Source organism: Ptychodera flava, chromosome 5, assembly GCF_041260155.1.
Source record: "Ptychodera flava strain L36383 chromosome 5, AS_Pfla_20210202, whole genome shotgun sequence".
NCBI classification, from domain to species: domain Eukaryota; kingdom Metazoa; phylum Hemichordata; class Enteropneusta; family Ptychoderidae; genus Ptychodera; species Ptychodera flava.
In genome coordinates, this window is record NC_091932.1 from 8,932,804 (window position 1) to 8,945,684 (window position 12,881).

Genomic DNA, 12,881 nt, shown 5'->3' on the forward strand with positions numbered 1-12,881 from the left:
CAAAGGACTGCAACGATAAAATGATTTTTCCCTTATACTTTCCAAAACTGAAAAATCCTCAGCAATCACCCAATTGCTTAATTCTGTTTACCCCTTGATATCACCAACTAACTTAGTCCTGGGTTCCATAGGCCATGGAGCCCTGTATCGACAAAATAAGCAAGCATACTGCAATATGCTGTGTGCTGCTCTCAACTGCAGACCAGCACATGAAATAAAACAAAGATCAAAAACATAGTTACCTTCTTCGCGTTAAACATTTACACACTTAGTTTATTTACTTGTGTATTTATTTTAAGTAATGTTCAGCAGTTGAGAACAGTGTACACCAAATTACAGAGTGCTTGCTTGTTCTGTTCATAAGGGGCCCAATGTCGGCAGTTAGAGGCTATACATTCACATCCTAATACAAATGCAGCATCTCTAACTTTATCTATGGAACTCTGGGCTACAACTACCTGTGATGTTTGCTTCCTTCTGATGTCATGACCAATATATTAAGCTTCAACCTTGGTTATACTCCTTACACTTTAAAGGTCACAGTTACTAAGGGAAAATGGGGATCTGGTCATTCCCAGGCTTTAAGGGGGTGACCATAGTAAAAATAGAGTACCACCACTTGGTCACTTAGGACACTGGGGTACACCCTACCCTGTCATATCATGTTTGGTATTGGTAAATTATGTACAAGCAACTGTGTCCTTTCAAGATAAGTTGTGATTCTAGTTTACCTACCAATATGACAATTTCTTATACTTCTTTTCATTGCTTCTGTTTCTTCATCAATTTGTGCAACTTTTTCCTGTACTTTTTGTCGCTTCGTCAGAGATGGTATGACTAATGTTTTAGCTTGTTCACAGAGTCTTTTCCGTTTCTTTGTTCCTGGTTTTCTTGGGGTATGAGATCTAGATAAAAAGATTATACAGAAACACTTACTGTACTACATGTATATTTAATATCTGTTTCTATTGCAAAGTTTAGATAATAATAATAATAATGGGTTCTTATATAGTGCACGTATCCACGAGTACATTTGCTCAAGGTGCTTTACAATCATTAATACCCCTGGTCACTGGACCTAATATGATACCACTCAACTCCCTGGGGAGCAAACAACAGCTCACATGTGCTGCCAATCAGTGCAGCAGAGCTAAACGCACAACATTACAACCACTGTCCTACCAGGTACCCATCACTCCAGGGTGGGAGAAGCAATGAGGAATAAAGTGCCTTGCTCAAGGACACAACACCACAGCTATGCCGGGGCTCGAACTCACCATCCTTTGATCGTGAGTCCACTGCTCTGGCCACTGGCCCATGATGCCTCCTATTGAATGAATATTGCATATCTTGGACAATATCAGCAATCTGGGACTCACTTTTGATTCACCCTCTGATGAGAGCACCAAGTTTGTAATAACATATTTTGAAACAACAATCATATTCGGAACAATGATGTAAACTCATGCTTTCATTGGATCTTAATCAAGGATTATCCTGCTTCTGCCATAAAAAATCTCTGATGCAATATTTCATTGCTGTTTTAACGGACAGTTTCCCCTGTCCTAAAATGTTATTTATCAAATGTGACAAAAGAATAAACCATAACAATCAAATGTTCATATTGGGGTCAGAATTCCTGATACAACAATACTTATTGGATAGAAAAGAACAAATGCAAATAAAATCAGTGCTTACAAAGACTACAGGTGCCAGCAAAGATTTGGTAGACAGGTTTTACCAGAATACATGTGTTAAACATGAAAAAAAAAACACTGAAATACACCATGTTGCAAATTATAGCTAAATAGATGTAAAAAAACAAGCAGGCTTCAGGACAATGACAGTATTACGTACAATGAGCCCTTGAGAAAAATTACTTTTGTTCTGAATATATTTGACCATTTTTAAGGGATGTAAAAGTATGCATCTGAATTAGGCCCGGCTTGGCGGTACACAAAATACAGTCCAAAGCCTGAATTCAAATGCACCATGATATAAACAATACCATGCATGAGGAAACATTAACCCACTTGAATTTGATGGCAATGTAATAAAGTGACTCTACGGAGCATGTTTTCCAGATAGCACTTGATCCTTTTGTCAAAGGGCAGGCCTAATTCAGACTGCAGCCAGTGCTGTAACCATAGAACTGAAATCCTTTTGTGTCGTCAGTTACCAGTGTCAGCGTCGAATTTCCTGTGCCAAGCACTCATAATTTGCACGGTACCAGGGTACAATTTTAGTAAAATATATTATGTCAATTTGATGAAGGAAGTGAACACATGCATTATTGTATCACAGGTCTGTGGTCACAGCGCCTTGTGTACAGTCTTGAACACAGACTTTTATAATAATGGTGTGAATACTGAAGTGATTCTGCAACTCTTGTCACGACCTAACACTTGGGTCTACACAGGGTTATATTGTTTAGTTTGTAAAGTTTGTCAATACATCCAATTGATGTGTACAACATAAAACACTTACATTAGGGAATTTCCTTCTATGCTTGGGCAATCTTCCTCCACATCCATATCATCCTCTTCATCAGATAATTCTTCATTGCTGGATACGGACACACTACTGCAAGGTGATGTACTGGTTTCTCCACTTTCAGTACTTTTTGACCGAAGTTCCTTCAGCAACCTATTACACTCTTCTGCAAAGTCAACCGGTGTCTGGAAATCTCTCAATTTCGAGAAAATTCACTCTTATTCCAGGTGAATGATGAGCGAGATAACTTGCAGGATGTTCATCTGGAATGCTGAATACAATCTAGTACCAAAACAAAGGTGTTTTGTTAGTTAGAAAACTATATACATGTAGTTGCTTACAATGTACATTCCTACATCATCCGTTGGTCAGCCCAGTAGCCTCCCTACCAAAAATACTTGGTTAGCAAAGAAGTCACTGCAATTGTGTAGATTTGAGTCCCAGCATGTACAGTCCTTCTTACAACAGAACAGGGTAACCCTTTGAGCAGCAATTTTATTTTCATCATTCCTCCATCCCTCTTGAAGATAACTTTAATGCGGATCAAAACAAAGATCTAGTAAATTGATAACAAAACTTTGTATTTCTGATAAAGGTTGGGAGAAGGTAATACCCCAAATTCCATGTGAAGAAAGATTTTGTAATTTTTAAGTCTCTTAAAGAAGATGATTTTCATTATATTTAGTGTGGTACGTACATATGTTGCAACAAGAAATGTCCTTTTTTCATATAATGATAGCGATAAAATGCTTTTTTAGTTTTGAAGGAAGATATCTTTCTAACACCACAAAATCTTCCCCAGCAGCAGCTTCACCCAATTATGTGTGTAACGAATGATTTTGTAACTTAATAGAAGGCTCTAACAGTAACACACTTCTAGAAGGTGTGTTGTTTGCAATAAAGTTATTGTTATTATCAATCAAACAAAGTACTAAACATTTTGTTCAGCGCCATCACTACAGTGCATAATCCATGATTTCTTCCGAACATGTAAATTACTACACTAGCTGCTGAAGTATTTAATTTTTTAGTTGTCAAAAACTGAAAGCTTGACCTCGTCGTGTGTCCGCTGCACTGCACGCTGCCCTATCTGCACTCATAACCATAGTATAAGTGCAGATTCGGCCTGCAGCTCGCTCAGGGCATGGAGGTACCAAAAGGTATCTCCATGCTTGAGCAACCTCCGAGCACACACTAAAGGGAAAAACGATAAGTCCCCTGGGTGGGGAGGGATGGGGTTCTTTGTTCAGCTGTTTACTTTATTTTTTCTTACTTTTGACTGTGATATTTCAATAAAGATTTCGACTCCAAACTGTCTGACTGCTTTCTTTATTACAACACAAGTCCATAATACATGTATCTCCTCTCCAACCTATATACACACACTACTGTAATACTGGCTCAGCAAACATTGCAAACATTGTTAATCAGCTGTCAGTATTTGCAGATTAATTGATTAGTCAACATCACAGCACATTCCACAAGCAGTGAAACAATTTAACTGCAGTGTGTGATGGCTGTGATATTGACTCAATCAATTATCTATAATCCACAGATACAGACATTCCATTAGCAATGTTTGCTGAGCCATTACATTGATGTGTATCCAGGTTGGAGATGAGAGATTACAGAGATGTGTAGTAATAAAGCAGTCACACAGTTTGGAGTCGAGAGCTTTACTTCAAATATCACAGTCAAAATTAATAAAATCACTTGTAGTGATATTGATAAAGTAAGCAGTCAGACGGTTTGGAGTTGACATCTGTACTTGAAATATCATGGTCAAAATGAATAAAATTGAGAAAAATATAGTAAACAACTGCACAAAGAACCCTAACCATCACCACCCCAGGGGACTTACCGCTTTCCCTAAGCTCACACGTGGCTGTGCTTGGCCCGTGAAATCATGTTACACAACTGACGCTGGTTGCGAGGCGGCGGTCGTTGATCTGCTTCGCTGCGGATCCGTAGCCCTACCACTCCCTTTGCTGGTTGTGTTGGGGGAGTGGGGCCCGGCCCAACACAACCAGCAAAGGAAGTACCCTGCTTTCCTGGTGACCATCATAACGTGCCATTACATTGTCAACCATGGTCGATGATGTTTTGACCATCAGTGACAATGACTGCTGACCGTCATCCAAACTGACAATGTTTTGACAATCATCAACTGACGTTTACTCATTGTCACAACATGGTCTTCACATGGTCAAGAAAAAAATAACGACAATGAAACATGGTCATATTATGGTCATCACATTGACAATGATTTGATGATGACTGACTGGTCATATGGTCACAGTCAAAACATGGTCATTAGATGGTCAAGGCAAAGATTGTGACTATGAAACACAGTCATATCATCATCACCTCGTTGTAAATTATTTGACCATGTTTGATGGTCACAATCTTTCCCTAAACCGTCAATGCGTCATGATGTGTGCAGCTGATCTGATCACAAACACATGACTTCACTCACAAGATTACAAAAAGTGATAATTTTCCAAATGAACAATGGAATTTTTCATTTATTTTCCCACGACTGACAATCCAAAGTTTTAAACTTACAAGAACAGGCAGATTTTCACTTGTGGTTGTGCACAATTCAGCTGCTTTTAAAAGCATCAGTTTTTCAAGTATATACCGTAGTTTGGCGAACACCTCACCTTTAAGTTTCTGATGCCCACAGACAAGACATGAGGCAAGTCCCTAACCTGAGAGTTGAGTTTTGAGCTTACGTACACAAGATTTGAGAGTCTCTGTAATAATCAATCAAACTCTTAATATCGTCGACGATCTTGTTTTGCAAATCGTGGTTGGATCAACAGCTGAATTTTTACGAAAACAAAACAAATTGTCAAAACAGGAACATTTTTCTGTGTATATAAAAGGGAGAATTAGTGCTGTTACGGACGCAATGTACGTCCGTTCACCTCTTTCAAAATGAGTAACAATGACAGGTCGTAGACTTATATAATGTTACTGCAAATTTGTACCGTAAAAATTTCAATAGAACAGGACCTTTTACTGTTGAAACATACACAAATGTCAATGCTTTCAATGTTCAGTATAAGCACAGTCCCTGAAGCTAAAGCATACGGTACATACAGAAGACAGTCTGTGTCACTTGATCATCGATGCCACCAACAATATCTCGCCTTCAGAAGACGTGGATTGAGGTTACGGTTTTTGTCCATGTTTTATGCGTCAGAGCTATATATATTGCACTCCATCCTAAGCTGATCAGCCGAATGAAAATCCAACACGCAATGTCAAAGCGTGAGCCGAATCCGGCTGGTAGCAGCTGACATGTTTAGTCAGAGGTCAGAGGTACGGTTTACCAAGTTAAGGTCGCGCATTGATATTGAATCTTCGTGCTGAAAGAACTGTACACTCTTTTGACCATTTCGAATCATTAGTATAACCATTTTCATAATGTAATATAATAAATAAATTGCTATTTTGAGTTTGAATTGTACTGGATTAGGGCCGATAGAGAGTCAAACTCCAACGTTTAAAAACGGGACTACGTTATCAATCGCGTAATGATTTATTGATCTCACTTCCGTGAAGGTCATGAGGCTTGAACGGCGCGAAGTAAGATTTCTGTACCGTTGGCTTGGTATTCGTGACCAAGACTTATCTGGCAGAAATTTTCGCGATCTTTGTATGGAATCACAAGCCGAAATACATCATAGTTTCGCAGAAATGTATATAGAGTACCAGGGACAGACAGAGTTCAAAATTTGTGAACGCGAAAAGCAGGTAAAGATGCCGACTATATTTTCCCAGTAACTTGTACCGGTATGCTTACGTGCAGCACGGAGTGACCTGCAGCCGGGAACTGTCTATAGCGTCTGCGAGCCGTTCACAAATGCAGGTAAGTCGATATAACCATAGACCTTCTTTATACAAACCACAGTCCCTCTATCCAGAGGGACTGTGTACAAACAAACGTACAACTGCACATTGCCATTAAATTACATGTACTAAGTTTCGTTGAGTAATGATTCGTACGGAATTCACTTTCAATTCACAACAATGCTGGAAAATAGGGTATGGAAAATAATTGCGAGATTTTTACAGATCGTTTTAAATATTATTAATATATGATTATAAATGTTTATGCAGTTGCCAGGTGTCTGTGATCTAGTTTTTCAAGTAACTATTGTCTCATTTTCAACTAATAATGTTTATTGATTTCATTCATCAAATTGCAGTCAAACAGTAAAGACTCACACTATTTCCTGAACCATTCGTATTTTTCAGAATTCGTTGCTGGTACTGTGAAGGGATGAGAAATTCAGAGAAAAGAAGCTAAATCGCTGCCTTTGACAGTAATGTTAATTTCACATGAACCTTCTCAAGTCAAAGTTTTATGAAGACATATTTATGTGGCATGAAAAAAACATTGGCGTGTAAAATAAATCGTACCCTAAATTGAACTTCACGTTTTGTTTCTGTTTATTTTTTTACTACTGTTTATTCTTATGAAGCTAGTATTTCAGAAATACATCTGTGCTGATTTACAGTCTGCCTCAATATTTTTCAGGTGTCCATCTGTAATTATGTTTTTAGCCATGTTTACACAGCTGATTTCACAACTCAGTGTACATATCCGAACTTTCAAAATGTTGAAAGTGTGGTACAAATGCACAAATTTTGCCGTCACTACAGCGCGGCGTGCTGTATCTTTGGTGTAAGCATCACTAATTTACATATAATAATAATGTTCTTTGGTACATTGTTTCATGATGCTTCAGCTCTCTGAGTATTCTGCCAATACAAAGTTTTCGATTTCTCAACCCTAATATTAAGAGTTGGTCGAGTAGTCTACATGACAGAAATTAGATAAGGTATAAACATCTCTTTTAGGCTTTTTTCAGGCATGTGTCTTTTGGCTGTTATGCAATCTTTTCTCAAAATTCAACTTTTTAAATATGTATCAAAATGTATTCACAATTCTCTGTTTATAATTTTGTAAAGCTGTAGCTTTTGGTCTTTTTTCACGTCCTCTTGATTAAAACGAAGATTTATTGCATTTTGTCAACATCATTGAATATCTGTTGGTGCAGAAAATATATTTTGAGAAGGTTCTGAATGATCCAATCTACAAAAGACACTCTTTGTACCTTATTCTATTTGATTGAAAGAAGTATAATTTCACAAAAGCATATATATTGTATAAAAGCCCTGATGAAAGAAAACATGGTCAACTACAGTACACATTAATTATTTGCACAGTAGTCACATGACTTACCTTTTAATGACCTCCAAAAATTTGTTAAAAACAAATTTACAAAATAGAACAAGATTTCCTATTAAAAGTCTGTACACTTGCAAGCTGTTGTAATCGACCACATGTACTGTATTGGTCAGTTAATAGGTGACTATGATTCAGAATTATTTTTATTTTAATTAAAAGGTCATAATGTGAAACAAAAAATAGTGAAAATATCAAAAGTTACAGCTACTGTGGCTTTAAGTGAATATGTACATGTTAGCATTTATTACATTTATTCCTGTCAGTAGTCATTGCTTAAGGTTGCGTGTCAGGTTTGTTGAGTATTTTTCGTCAAAAAAGAGTTGAGGGACAAATTTTAAAAAGTGCGTTTGTCTTAATAGTTCTATGTGAAAGTATACACCAGTGTTCGCGGTGACTTTTTTCTCCTCGCGTACGGCATACGCATTAGTCTGCTAAAATTGCGTAATGGCTGGATTTGAGTGCGTAATTTCACTTTCGCACTCGATTGATGAAAAAACTGACAGCAAAATACAATGTGCCGTTGAATAAACCTACACTACATATTCGGATTGTACGATGTAACATTATTTTAATGAAAACAGTTTAACGAACAACTTGAACAATGTTGAAACGTAACAGCGAAGGGTATACATGCAACCGTCACATCACATCGGGCAACCCAAAAGTTAGAGTTATGGCAGCTTATGCAGACGGTTTCTGGACGTTTCGGCACCAAGTCGTTTCGGCCCAAGACGTTTCGGCCTTCCAATTTCAGGCCCCAAGTCCGAGTCGTTTCGGCACCGCAACCCAAGACGTTTCGACACCGCTGAAGGCTACCTGTGGGAACTAGTGCTGGAGCGTAATGTTACAAATCAAAGTACTAAAAAGTATAGTGTCAACTAACATTCACGTACATGCTTAATCTTTGTGAGAACATGGGAAGAGACCGTAAGAAAAAACTTCATATCATTTTCAAATCTGTGACACAAGTTTATCGATATCAATAGCCGCCGACACGGAAAAAGTTTGAAAGCGGTGAGGAAACAGCACGGCAAAATTCACACAAAATGCACATAAAGTACTGGTCAGAACGCAAAGGTCACGCTTACGAATATGACGGATCAGTCAATTACTAAATAGTTTGAAAAAAAATCGAAACACAGATGCCGAAACGTCTTGGGTTGCGGTGCCGAAGTGACTTGGGACCGGAAATTGAGAGGCCGAAACGACTTGGGCCGAAATGACTTGGTGCCTGAACGACCAGTTACCATCCAGACACTTCTGCAGTGTTCAAAATTTATCGGGATTCCGACGAGCTCTACCAATGAATCATTTTTTCACGGACTCGTAGAGCAAAGTTGAAAGAAATTAAAACAGATTTGTCTGCTCCGACGCCATGCTGCATGTGCGCTTGATCAAAATTTGGGAACTACGCGATGATCGTGCACGGTTGGCATTTATATAATTTGTCGCAACATTTCTGTCAATCACTCACTTTCAGAAACTATCGCTCGCCTGAAAATTAGCAACGTAATTCATAGGCACAGCTGACACGATAACGTGCCTAACTTGATAACGTGTGGTCTGCGATGCCGATTTTTCAGACAACGCCCAGAGAATCCGAAATTTTCCACACAAAATGAGTGATTGACAGAAATGTGTTGCAACAAATTTCGTCTGGTTGTCGCCTAAGCTCAGTCGTAGGGAGTGCTTTCGGTGTTATCCTTTGCGTATAGAAAACGCATAATGATGAAAAAAATGCGTAGAGAGTCAATTTAAATGCGTAAATACGCACGATTTTTGCGTAAACGCGAACTCTGATACACGTACAGACTTTGTCAGTATAAACACTAAAGTTTGAACCGTCACTCACCACAGATAATCGGAATTGTGTAGACGTCAAAGTGTCTTTGTTTTTCTATACCATTTTTTGAAGTCAAGTGATCAGTGCACCAAAAAAGCAGCTTTCAGGTGACACTTAGGTGAAATTCACATTTTATTGCCAAAATCTAAGTCCAAAAATAGGTCTTTGCATGAGGGAACCCACAGGCTGCCTTAATTATCACTATATCCCTGCATAATTGTTGGGGTCATTATATGATCTTTGATATGTGTTTTATCAATGTTGACTATAATTGCACTCAATGCAATGTTACACATGATTAAATTGACTGAAATGAATTATTTACATTCAGTTTCTGTAGCTGTATAATGTTGACATTTATGCAGACACCTTCAATGACCATGTTTTGACCATCACCCTGTTCTGACAATCACTGACCAGGTTTTGGCAATCAACAATATCCAAACAAGACCACTGGTCGGTGACCATGTTCTGACCGTCATAGACAATGTTCTGGCCACCAATTTGACCAGTGTCCTGACCATCAGTGACCATGTTCTGACCATCATTGACCATGTTCTGGCCATCATTGACCATGTTCTGACCATCATTACCCATTGCTCTGGCCATCATTGACCATGTTCTGACCACCAACTTTGCCTCCTCTGGTGACCATGTTCTGACCATCATTGACCATGTTTTGTCAATCATTGACCATGTTCTGGACATGTTCTGATTACTGTTGCAATGCAGCTTTATTCACAATGACCATGGTCTGTCCATGTTCGTTGTGAACTTTAATTGGCAATGTTTTGACCATGATACGACAACGATTTCTTTTGACCATATTCTGACTGTGATGTGACTATCATAATGCAGACCACCACTGACCATGTTCTGACAATGGTGTCAATTTAACAAACGTGTTCATTTCATGGTCGATCATGGTCAACTTGATAGTCAAAACATGGTCGAACATGGTCAATGACCATGGTTTGACAATGGTCAAACCATAGTCGACCATGTTCTGACCGTCATCCTTAAAGCAGGGAAACGAAGCCATAGTATTCACATGGTGTCGCCGTTGCTCTCGATCATGACAGAAAAACAGTCAAAATTTTGAAAGCTGTCGGATTTAATGCAACATATATCGGAAGAGGTGCTACAGAACCAGAGGATCTAGATGTCAGGCCCTGAAAGCTCGATTGTGTACACACCAGACAATGAGGAGCTTACGACCCGACATGACTTTGTAAAACGTATTCGTGATTGGCTAATTCTGATGATATGTTCTCATGAATAATTAATTAACCCCCATTCATACTTCCGCAGTTTCCCGGCGTAATATGCCAGAGCTTGATTTTTGCGAAGGTCACCGGAGCGGAAATTATTGCTCTGGCCTGCGAGAATGTTACTGTTAGGTTGCAGTACATGTCGGGCAGATCGAGTATGGGATCGATAGAGCAATAGATCGATCTAGCAGACTACCCAGGCCACTGGATCCCGTAACGGCTGCGTGTGTTCAGCTCTAGCTACACATGCTACAGGCATGTCTGCTGGCGGTGTCGTAGTATTGGCACAGATAACCGACGAGCGTGTAACTGAACACACACGACTGTGGTATTGATCTCTTAGGGCAGGCATGCAACCCGGCGCCCAGACCTCCGATCGTTTTGCAGACTATCGTTAACAGCTGCAGTACCGTTCGCAGCTCGTAATTTGGCTGGGTTCCAGCGTTGGGCGTTCAACACATCAACCCTGGGGAATATTGCAGCTGAGCAGATCATTGCTGCGGATCCGTAGCCCTACCTGGGGTACACAGACTACGGCCATCAACGAACCCTACCCGGTCCCACTGCAAGGTCGTCCCCGTACACTCAGTGTGACTATTTTCGGACGATCTCGGTTCGGACATTCAAAGACATGCTGTTCGTTGTACTCACTTTGCTCCGTATTGATAGCGTTTAACAAGTCATGATACCGTATATTAAGTCAGGTGACGCTGCTGTCCCGTTTGAATAGTTAGTTTTTTTTCGGTAGAAGCTATTCGGGCGCTATAAAACTTACGATCTGAAGCAACACACAGAGACAGCCCATATCCGATGTAAGCACCATACACGTCGAAATATAGTTGCGTCGTCCATGGGTTGAACGTAACTAATTTATCACAAAATTTTTACAAACAGTTTTCTCAAGACATCGAAATTGAAAATCGAGGGTTTGAAGTTTCAAAATATCAATACCACATTCCAAATACGACGTCCGATTACTACGCACTCACTATGGAGTCAACAATTTGGCAACTTTGACCCCCCAAATACCACTTCCGTCCTGTTAACAGTGTTAGGATAAACACAATAAAGTTTCGAAGGGTATGGTAATAAGATTTCGTACTGCACGTTATTTGTGAAACGGCTTTGGGCGAAATTCACTATACTCTGTCCGAAAATTGTCACCAGCATAAGCTTATACGTGTTCGTACCCCGCTGAACTGCAAACCCATGGAACAAACTAAACCTCTCTTGGTTTGATTCCGTTGTAAGCGTAACTTTTGTGATGAATTAATGAAACATAATCGGACTTGAACAACTACGCAATTTCCCGAGATCTGTGATTTCGGCAGTGTTGAGACGATCGGGAGCCTAGCGTACATTTGTGATTTGTATCGCGGAGCACCAGCTCGAATGGGATATGAAAAGGCCCAATCAATAATGCAATATGCCATTCATACGTTTCTAGCTCCATGTATACCCACAGCACGATAAGAAAGCTTTCAGTGTGAACCTTAATGAAGAGATCGATACATAAACGTTTATACATAACTTGTGGTAAAGTAAATTTATGATCAATAGTTTTGACCAACGGTTTTACACAGCGGTGTTGTTCTACGTCTGGGTCGGACACAGTGCATAGCGAGGCGTGGGGCCAGCTGCTCCAGTTATGCAATACCCTTCGATATAACGCCCGTGAAACACGATGGGCCGGACGGCCTGCCATGCCTGGTAGCATACAGACTTGCCACCGCACCGCTGGTCCTTGTGCAAAGAAACCCATCTTTTCCTTGTAAAATAATTATCAATGCCAGGCGTCTTTTTGGTGTGAATAGAGCGGTTGAGTCCAAAAACATTAAACATTTACACATTGCGCGCTCTTCGTCGACAGTGAACGCTGTGTGGTAATGTAAGGTCAGCTCTGTAACGGGCAATCTGGTTGGCTCGTAGGTTTTTCCTCGACTATCATAGAGCCTTGCAGCAATGCGTGAACGCTAAACGTGGCCAGTGATACCACGGCCTTTTCGGCGTT

The 12,881-nt window shown here is 39.7% G+C and overlaps 1 protein-coding gene and 2 long non-coding RNA genes across 3 annotated transcripts in view; 1 reads left to right on the forward strand and 2 right to left on the reverse strand.

The window, feature by feature from the left end:
- Positions 1-2,678, reverse strand: part of LOC139132932 (uncharacterized) — a 10,183-nt gene extending 7,505 nt beyond the window's left edge. Inside the window, exons 1-2 of the mRNA XM_070699281.1 lie at positions 2,488-2,678; positions 736-905 (exon numbers count right to left, since the gene is read on the reverse strand). The gene's annotated coding sequence lies outside the window, so the exon portion shown is untranslated. The remainder of the gene's footprint in view (positions 1-735; positions 906-2,487) is intronic.
- The window catches only part of LOC139132468 (uncharacterized), a 179,499-nt gene that overhangs the window by 41,776 nt on the left and 124,842 nt on the right, over positions 1-12,881 (reverse strand). The gene's annotated exons all lie outside the window — the stretch shown is intronic.
- LOC139132467 (uncharacterized) lies at positions 5,841-6,935 on the forward strand. Its single transcript, XR_011552312.1, has 2 exons — positions 5,841-6,370; positions 6,760-6,935. It is a non-coding gene; the product is annotated as an uncharacterized lncRNA (long non-coding RNA).